We start from the raw sequence: 10,593 nt of genomic DNA, 5'->3' as shown, positions 1-10,593 counted from the left end.
GCTTGCCTGGGATGCTGAGGCAGCTTGCACGCTCGGGCAATGCCCCGGTGCCTTGGTCATGCACGGGGGGAAGAGAGAAAGGAGCAGAGGACACGGCTATGGACCTTCAGGCACGGCAAGGAGCAAGTGGCTTTGCAAGACCAGGACAGACTTGCAAGAACTTTCAAGCTCTCAGGCGCACCCAGGGTTGACACTGCGCTACCACCATGGGAATCACTGGGGAGGATTCCCCAGCACGAGATGACTTTCAGGGAGCTGCAGTAACCCCAGAAGAAGGTTGGAATTTTTTGTGCAGATCAGCCCTGGGTGCGCTCCCCAGGAGAGGAGCAAACAAGTTTGGGCCACACTTTCTGTGCTCTGGCTGAGGAGGTGGGAGAAGTTGCCACGTAAGAAAGCTGTGCCGGACTTTAATGAGGCGGCCCATGAGCAAATGTGAAACAAATAAAGGACAGTCTATGGAAACTAATTATTACTTAAAAGAGCTCAGTACAGATGTGTTTAAGACACAGTTATGAAAGATATAGTAACATATATCTAACATATATTCCAACAAAACCTGTGTCGAATAACAGCCAAGCCCGACAGTCAATTAAAGCGTGACGTTGAGATATTCATGTATAGAAAGCAATAAACAGCTTTTGCAGTTGATTAAACAGCAAAGGCTGGGGCTATTAAATTAGCACAGGAGATATTTGCCGTAAGTACACCTCAGAGTCACAGGTATTATTGCTCCAAACAGGAAGGTTTAGTCAGCTTACCTTCCCCAAACCAAGAGAAGCAAATGCGTGGGCGAAGACAAATAAATTATCATCTCAGCGAGGCCTTGGCGAGGCTGGCCATGGTCACGAGGGAGGTTGGGAAGTGGCTGGTGTGTGGAGCAGAGACAAGCCAGGCCTCCGAAAGCAGGTGGAAGTGTTTGAAAACAGGCACTCATCTCATTGCAGTTGTTTGGCTTTTCCTCTTCCATTTCACAGACACTCCTGTTGGGTTTTAGGCAGAGAAAAACCATGCCAGAGCTGAAAATGACTTCAGGAGCGCAGAAGCTCATTCTTAGAGCGCCTGGCTTCCGTAGCTCATAGCTTTCAGCCATCACCCTCAGCAACAGCCAGACATGCCATATGACAGTCAGGATACACATACACAGTAGCAAAGTGCCTTTCCCAAACTTATTTTTATAGACAAAGAAAGAACAATAGAAAAGCAAAAGGAGCATTATACACATTTCACAATGCCCCACCGCTAACAACAGCCTCCTGCAGCCTTTATGCCTCAGCAAATAGCTTTACTGAACAATTTACTGGTGCCACAGAGAACTAAAGCTGGGAGTGGGTGAATTTTTGCTTTCCACCTCGGTGGGTTCATTAAGCATCATTAACCTTCTACGTGAGAGCACCACCATCTGTGCCTTTGCAGTGCTCTATTGTCTGCTATGCTACAACCAGCGGTGACACCAGTAGCCCAGGATTTGTAATCGTAGTTCATATTACTCATTGAGAGCCCCACACTTACAGAATGTTTGCATGGATTGGACATACACAGCCCAGACAAAAAAGGGTAAGGTGGTAAGGCAAAATTTTTGTTACACGTTTTCTTTCTCTGTTAAGTGACCATACCATGTTTCCCAACTGTATCTACATGGCAAACAGCATAGGGAATGAAATAAGAGGAATTCTACTCAGAATATCAGCTGAGAACTGCAAATAATATAATATGATACTAAATCATACATATCATATCATATCACATAATGCAATGCAGTGCAATGCAATGCAAGTTGCATACTGGTGTCAAGAGGATTGATGGCCAAGTCAAGATAAGTTGCTCAATACAGGGGCTCATCAACAAAAGTAATTAGCCCCCATGAATAGATAATATATAAAAAACATTATTATTTGTACAGGATCTGGATTGCTGAAGGAGGATAAAAACCACCTGGTTGTGCCAGGAGAAGCGAAGGGGCAGGATGGGTGGAAAGGAAGGGACACATTTTTAATGACCTTGTGCTGGTTTCAGCTAACAGCCTGAGTTCTCCGGGCTTGGAAACCGAGCAGAGCTCCCTGTCGAATCTGTGCTGAACTTAAAAGCAGCAGAGAAAAGCAGCAACTCAGAACGAGTTTTAGTAATGAAACTGCACTTTACTTTTTGTAACAATGGATTTTTTAAAAGATATGTCAGAGAGAATTGAATTTGGATCCATGAATACTGCAGTAAGTGATATAACTCAAGTTAATTAAATTCTCTCTGTCTCCCAAGAACTAGATTTTTTCTTCTTCCAGCAGATATATGCTGTATATTGTAGTCTTGGTTAACGCTAAGCATCCACTCTAGATCAATGTGTTTTCCTAGTGAAACTATTCTGAATACACTTAGAATGTACAAAATATTGTCATGGGCAAAAGCTACTGAGAATGAAGACAGGAAAGTAGAGACCATGTGAATCAGTCTGAAATCCTTTCCTGTGAAGTTTTGGTGTATGTGGAGGCGTACTCCTAGCCAAGCCCAGCCTGTGCTCCACGAGGTGGGGTATTACCAGTCTCTCCCCTTTGGGAGATACCAATTATGGTACAGCAAAAAGCTCCATCGATGCACAAAAGAGCCCAAGGGACCAGCAAATGACCAAACTGTTCTTGCAGCATTAAATCACAGAGGGTCCCGAGGTGTACACGGGAAAAATAAGATGGTGCTGCTCTGATAGGGTGATAGAAGACTGTCTCTTTTTTTTGGCCTTTGGCCTGTGAGTATCATTTCACATCCAGATGCCCATCAGCAGTGTCCAAACAATGTTCATTACAGTGACATTATTATTGTTCTTGTTGAAAAATGAAAGTAAACAGAATGCATGTACATATCAGCAAACCATAGGGCAACAGGGTTTTTCAAGCACTTTAAAATACATAATTTTTCAATTGTTTCACTTGAGTACTCTCAGTAGCAATATTGTCTGTTCTTACAAGGGTTTCAGACTGCAGATTTATGCTTTAGTGCGAACTACACTGCTACCTTCAGCAGTAAACTTGGTTTAGGAAAAAAAAAAAAAAAAATCTCATGTGCCTTGACTGCACAGTGAACCTAAAAAAAAAATCTATCATTAAGAAGCAGGCTTGCTACATGGAATTTTGAACAGTCTTTATTTTCCACTTTACATTCTCACACACACTGGATGGTGAACTCCAAGCTCGCACATGAAACATCCAGAGGCAGGATTTTAAATTCTAGAGCATAAGGAAACTGATTTAGGCTTCAAGAATGTTGATAAAATAGTTAAGTAGGTTAGATTAAAATTTCACACTTAGAATATTTTATGAGCAAAGCTGTTAGTCCTATAGGTGGCATTTTTCTTTGCCAGAGTCTAAGGAAAACACTACAAACAGCTGTGTTAAGTACACTGAATATCTGTTACTTATATCATAATAACTGCTTAGCTCATGGCAAACTTGGAATCCAGATACTCAGAAAGAGCAAGTTATGTACATATCCGTTCCCTATTCAAAATGTAATTACATTAGACCAGGCTATGAAAACCAGAAATTTTGTTTCTTGCCCACGTGCCTGGACTTTAGAAGTCATCCACATGTTTCTGTGGCACAATAGCCTCAAATATTCCAAAATTCCTAAAAATTCCTAAAAAAGTGAGTGTCACTGCATCTCGTACTGACACGAGAACTACTTACAGAAGTGCGTTTTGATATTCAGACACAAAGCTAAGCAGCACCACGAGCAGTATCACGTAAATAAGTCCATCTCTGCGGTGACTGCTGCTGAATTCCCCCGAGCCTGGCATGCAGAATGGGCAAGGAGATTGCTTAAAAGCATTCAAAACAGAAATTACAGTAGAAAAGGTAGGATAATGGAGTAAGGCTGCTGTGGGTTAGGTCAGCCAGTGTTTTTAATGGAAACAAAAAATTTCTATGAAGTCATAGCAATGAAAACTAAAATGCAAGATGCCTTTATTATAATAAACTTCCATTTCCCTATGTATTCTTCAGAAACGCAACTTTTCAGGAACTGCACTTCTTTATAAGGTTATCACGATCCCCTGATTGCCTCAAAGCAAATACGTATCTTTGCACAAAATGCAGAGGCAGCCTGTTCCTCGCAAGGGAAGCGAGCCAGTCAAGCCACCCATCCTTTGTAGCGCCCGCTCCCCAGAGGAGGTCAACACCAAGTGGAAGTGAGAGTGAACGCAAGAGCCATCAGTGGGAGAAATGGCAGAATTTCAGTTCCTTGGGGCTAGGAAACAGCGAGAGTGGTGGCGAGGGTGAAGAGGGAGAGGAGAGGACTGGAGTGCAAGTTGAGGGCCCCCACAACCAGCTGGAGAGAAAAAGGGTGGGATCATTGTCATTACACAGAACAGACCTAGTGCTTTACACAACTACAGCATTTACACTGAAGCATTTCCCCCTGCTCCCTTCAGGAAGGAAACATGCGGTCGGGGAATTCCTGGGGTTGCTCTACATACCCACATTCCCTTTTCTTACCTTCTTTTCTGATCTCTGAAATCCTCTTTTTGGCAGGGAGTGAGTGTGCTTGAATGCTGAGGCGGGGTGTGTGTGTGTGTGTTGAGGAACAAATCCAAAATGCCAGCAACAAACCCCCCAAAATACCTCACTAGAAGACCTGGGAACGTAAGAAGACATCAGCTATTTGAACCATCATCCCAGAGAAAGCTTCTGCCTGTTAAAGCAAACAGGTCTGTCTTCCAGCTCCCTTATGGCCTGAGTCTCTGAACCCACTGGATAATTCAGTCATTATTACTGGAAGAGTAACACAAACGCTATTTTTTTTCAATGTGTACAAATACGGTGCCATTTTTTTTCCTGAAGGCTAACAGTATTCAGCCAATTCCAAAATATAACACCCCCCAATCACCGTTCAGCGCTGTTCCAAAATGCTGGGGTATTTGTTGACTTTCTACCGCCAGCAGCCCCAGTGTAAATACCATGGATTGTGCTTCCTCAGCTGCCTTTTCTGCAGCCAGAGGATCTGCAGTTGTACTTCTCACAGCCAGTCGTTAGTGCTAAACTGTTAATGGACTCACTCATCTCGGGAACTACAAATGGAGCACATCATTGCTTTCTTGCTGATGCTGTGAGTATCATCAGACAACTTAATCACACACGTACCTGTGGCTCTGCATTTAAAATACAGTTGAATAATGTTGTGCCCATTAAGTGCAGCCTGTTACACGGGTAAAATGCGTGCCTTGCAGCTTATCACCGTAATTTTTATCGTAGAAAATGAAATGGTACTGTTTTGAAATAAAACATGAAAATGAATATTGCTGGTGTTCGGTGGGTTTTGTGATGAACGTTGCACCTCTCAGGAAGTTTTCAACCACTTATGAATTGCTTTTGTAACAAGCCCACAGAATCATAGTCCCCATGGCCCAAACATCATGAACTTCTAGGCTGACCCCTTGTATAACATAAGCACTACTTGAATGAAATCTTGGCTGAATTGCAGCATTATCCGTTTAGAAGAAACATTTAGTTTTGATTTAAGGATTTCCAGTGATGGAGATTGCAACAATGACCCTTGGTAATTTGATCGTGTGGTAAATACCCTCATTGATTGAAAACAAAACCTCAGAACTAAAGAAAAATACGCTTCTATCCTGAACATCATCAAATTTCACTCATCTGGTTCTAAATCAATCCCACGGATGCCAGACTCATCTGTACTCCTCTACACTGTCTCATGGAGGGCTCTGTAGACTCTGACCAAGTGACCCCTTAAGCTGTTCTTTGTGGTAAGAAGTTTGCAAAGCTGTAGGTACTTTTTTTTTTATCAATGACCCATTTCAGCCCCACAGCTGAGCTATGACCTTCCTTCAGCACCTTGTTCAAGATACTTTCAAATTTCATAGAGTTAGCATTTTAATTTCTTACACTTAGGAGTTTTGTTGCACTGTTGGCATTACTGGTTCATTATCTGTGTTACTGACCTGATGCTTCAATAGATTCAGCCTGCTGCTGCGAAATAAGGCAGAGCAGGGGAGTCAGTGGAGACCTTCCATCGAGCTAACGAAGCTCAGAGGTTTCTCTGGCAGAAATGATTAGGAATTCTTTGTACCACCAAGTCTTGTTTTTATAGATAGATATAATGAAATCAGATACATTGGCTATATTAGATACGTTAGATACTGTCTATGTGATTCTCTGATGTCTAGAGTTTTGCAGGGAAATTACCTCATGCCTTTTTTAGATACGGATATAGCCTTGTGGTTTTTGCTGAAATACAAAGATAGTGGCCCGCAGTGCCACTTCAGTTAGAGAACTAGTTTCTTACAGGTTGTGCCTAGCACGAGCAGGGATCAATGCGTGTATCCATTTACAGGTTAAGATTTATAAGCAAAGAAGCGACAATGCAGAGTTCTGTGTTCATTTGGACTGCAGTAAGGAGGAGAAGGGAAGGAAAGCGGCTTTACGAGTCCCATGTTGCTCATGGACATCTTCAGATAGCAAGCATGGTCCAGAGCTCCAGTGAAAGAGGACAACATGACACTGTTTGTCTTCATGCTGCCACCCATAGTCTGGTTGGAGATGCTATTCCAGCAGGCTTCTCCGTGCTCACGAGACATGGAGCAGGACTGAGCTGTGCACACCGCAGCGTCATCTTGTCTGCTTCATTCTAACTCTTCACGTTCTTAAAGGCTGTGGAAAGAAGTATGGTTTGTCTGTGATGGATAGGACAAGCAGCTTTAAAATTCAGCAATGGAAATTGAGACACATGCATGACCAAAAAAAAAACCCCAAAAAACAAACCCAAAAAACCCCAGTGCAAGTGCTGGAACTGGTTGATTAAGGACATTATTACTACTCTTCAAAAATGCTGGAGAGATACCTATAGTGGCTGGTTTAGCTGTAGCTGATGCTGTTTGGGAAATGCAGAGAGGTCAAGAAGGCCCCCCTGAGGTCCTGTCAAGCCCTGTGATTCTGTATTTGTTATTCTTAATTAAACAGTTCCCTCCCTCAGTGCTGTCTACAGGGTTTCTATCATCTCTAATGAGCATGAATCTGTTTTTCTGTCATTCAAATCCTGCAAAAACATCACAAGTTTTAAAATTGCAATTCAAACTCTAAAAATATAAGAAGTACAAATAAAAAGAACAGTTCCGTACAAAGAACTCTATTTCATATTATCTGTATCCATGGAAATCCAGTTAATTTCCCTGATTTATTTCAACCTGCCAGTGAACTGCTTCATAGAGAGTAGGAAGTAAAAAACCCTATTAAAATATTAAAGAAATAGAAATGCAGTTGAATACATTGGAAGATGAATAAGAAACTGTTGAAAACAATTTAACAAATAAGATGCTGTTGGTGACGGAGTCCTACAGACTTTGGATAAACAAAAATACTCTCTAAAATATCTGAAGAGAAGAATAAAAAGAATCCCATCTAAATCTTTTAATATACATGATCTATAATGTGATTTACTGGCTAGCCTCTTTTCAAGAAACTTGTAACAGAATACCTAGCTAACCAAAACCGATTAGCAAACAGGCAAGTACTGGGGTATAATTCTGTTTCCACTTTCTGCACTGGAATGCTGTTAGTATTTCTCTTCTGCAAGCAGCAGAATCCAGGACACCTAATTCTGGACTCAGCCTCCCTTGTGTAGCACATCACTGTTATTTCTGACTGCAATCCTTGCACAGAAAGTGACACATCACAAGATCATTGTAACAAGAGTCCCTGGAGGTATTTAGGGCTCAAGTGTGGTCCCCAGTATTGTTCAGCCTGCTGGTGAAACCTTCTGGGCTGCCAACGGAGGGGTGGAGACTCAGTCCTCTCCTGATGCGTGGGTTGAGCCCCTGGGCTCACGCGTCAGCAGTGGAGGTTTATTCAGGTGCTCTGTGGAGCCTCTCAAGGAAACTCTGGGAAGCCAAGGCAACTGGTAAGAAGTATTAATCTCCCTGAAAGCTCCTGCCAGCTAAAGGAAAATCTAACCAGAAGTATTTCTTCATAAGATTGACATTCAAAATAGACCATGTAGTTATAAACAAACAAAACCCAAAAATCGTAATCTCAGTCTTCTTCCTTTTATTTTAAATTTTGGCTAACTTGCATGTAGCCTTCCACGCACCTCCTGAAGTCTCTGTCCTTTTGAAAACCTCTGAAGTGGCACCTTTGGAGACAGTCCCTTCTCAGCGCACAACACTTGCTCGTGTAGCCAAGCATATTTTGCAAGACCCCCAAAGGCTCGTCCCATATTTAATCTTGCTTTCTGAAACTTGCTGTTATAAGATTGTGTAGGTGGTGTTCTTAATTAAGAAGTGCATCATTCCACATCCTCCGAGACGCAACTGTTGCGTTATTAGGTCAAGAGCCACCTCCTTTCCTGATGGACTAATTAACTGCTCCTTGTTCCAGTGAAGGGTAACACTTCCTACTCCCTCCCCTTTGGAGAGTCACCAAGCACATCTCAGTGTGAAGTGTCCTCTTCAGCGAACTTTCATATTTTACATCGCTCTGTACAAATAAACACACTTGATGCAGTATCTAAATTGAGTTTCAATATTCACAGGTTATTGCTTGTTCCTGGCTGACGTGATAGCAATTAACCACACTGGAGTGACAATGAGTGTGGGGTGACTGACCTCAACATTTTCCTCTTTGGGGTACAGCAACAATACTTCTGATCATAATGATGTCCACAAAAATAGGATGTGATACAGTAATATGTGACAAGATTCAGGCTCTCATACTGTATTTATTTGATACCACTATTTAAACAGAAAATATAATTGCTGCTTTTTGATTACATTGTCATTATGGTCAACGTTTTGCTGTCATTTAGTGTTATGGTGCTTGTTAACCTAAATTAATTTATTCCTTTAGTAAAATATTCATTTTTCAAAAATACATATTTTTTTTGAAAAGACTAATTTATAAGATATGAGAAAATTCTTTTGAGTTATTGTCAAATATTGAAACATGTTATTTACATTTTAAAATACTTAGCAGTAAAGGCAAATGCCAATGGGTGTGCAAACGTCTTAGTACGAAAAAAGGGGGTTGCCCTCTGATCATAGTCTCTTAAAAGTAATGTAATATTGTTTGTTTCCATTTTGATATTCCTTAAGAAAGGGCACTGCTGTCCAGTCAGATATAATTAATTAGGACTTTTCAGTGACAAGAGACGCTGTTCAATCCCTTGATACTTACTAATTTTAGAGAAAAAAACACATGGTGAGAGCAGCCATATAGTTTGACAGATACTCTTCAAACTGAGTAGACAATATTTTGATTAGGCCTGTGAACAACTGTATCTGTCCAGTGTGATTCAGTTTTGGAAATAACAAGTTAAGCATTTTGCTGGTCTACAGAAGTGGGGCCAAAAATAGTGGTGGTGGTGGTGGTGGTGGTGTCCCCACCAGTCCTTCACACAGCACAGTGCGACAGAACGACGTGTAACCCGTATTCCTTGCACAGTCCTTCAGTGCATGACATTCCTTTCTAACTGTCGCCACGGTACTAGGGGATTACTTTCAGCTCTTCCACTTGCTGTGTCCCAGTGACCTTGCATATTTAATCATAATTGGAAGTCAAGTGACTTTTACGAGACATGAATGTTAATTAGCTTTCAAATTGCTGGAGAGGGTACTTTGTCTGGAGTTCCTCTGATTGTAATAATTAATTAGTTGTGTGAGGTCAGTCTCCTGTCTTGCACAGTTCATTGAACAGTGTCTTTTCAAATATTTATAAAGATGTTTTACTACCTATCACTGAAAGCTACATTAATGTTTTAATTTTAAGCAGAAAAAAGGACAATCTAATCCTGTCAGACACAACTTTGGTAGTATACATAATAGGAATCTCAAATTAGCCATGTTATTATGTTTTATTTTATTCATGTTCAGTAAGAATAGGGGAAAAATATCTGATTCTGCACTATAGGAAACTAAAAAGAAAAGAAAGCCACAATTGTAGAACAATTTACATTAAAATACTGTTCAGGGCAATGAACTATTAGGACTTCAGGAATTTCAAGATGATTAGAGTAGCTAAATATATGCAAAAAATCATCACACATCTTTCACAAAGGCTTAACATCTGAAAAGTGTCAGATAAGACACATCAGGGCAGGACAACGCATGAACCCAATCAGGCACACAAAGACAAAACGAGGAGAAGGTTGCTGTCTTTTTATGGCAGACCTGTTTTCAGACTGCCTATGGAACTACAGGGTACATATGTTCTTTTGAACTGCTACAGCTCACTGCAGCCAGTTGAAAGGCCACAAAAAGACCACAGGATCTCCAGCCTGGGGAAGCACAGGCTGCACACCAACCTTGGGGAGCTCACATGCAGCTTGGGTTTTACTGCAGAGACTCTGATTATGCTGTACAAAGCATCCTGATATAATCTTAGTACATAAAAGTAGTTCAAATGACTATCAAGAATCTATAAGTGGAATATTGTGACTCCTGCAGTGAGGACAGCAGTGCGGCGTTGCACACTTTCATACCTTATGCTATTTCAACAAACTGCATTTGATCAGTGAGGATGCTCTGGCCACCTTAAAACTACCTGGATGCTACAGTCCTACTACGAAAAGCAGCAAATACAATCAGACTTCTAAAACAGA

The sequence above is a fragment of the Leptosomus discolor genome, chromosome 5 (genome assembly GCF_034619465.1).
Source record: "Leptosomus discolor isolate bLepDis1 chromosome 5, bLepDis1.hap2, whole genome shotgun sequence".
NCBI classification, from domain to species: domain Eukaryota; kingdom Metazoa; phylum Chordata; class Aves; order Leptosomiformes; family Leptosomidae; genus Leptosomus; species Leptosomus discolor.
The sequence above is the reverse complement of the archived record's forward strand: the minus strand, read 5'-3'. Positions refer to the sequence as shown.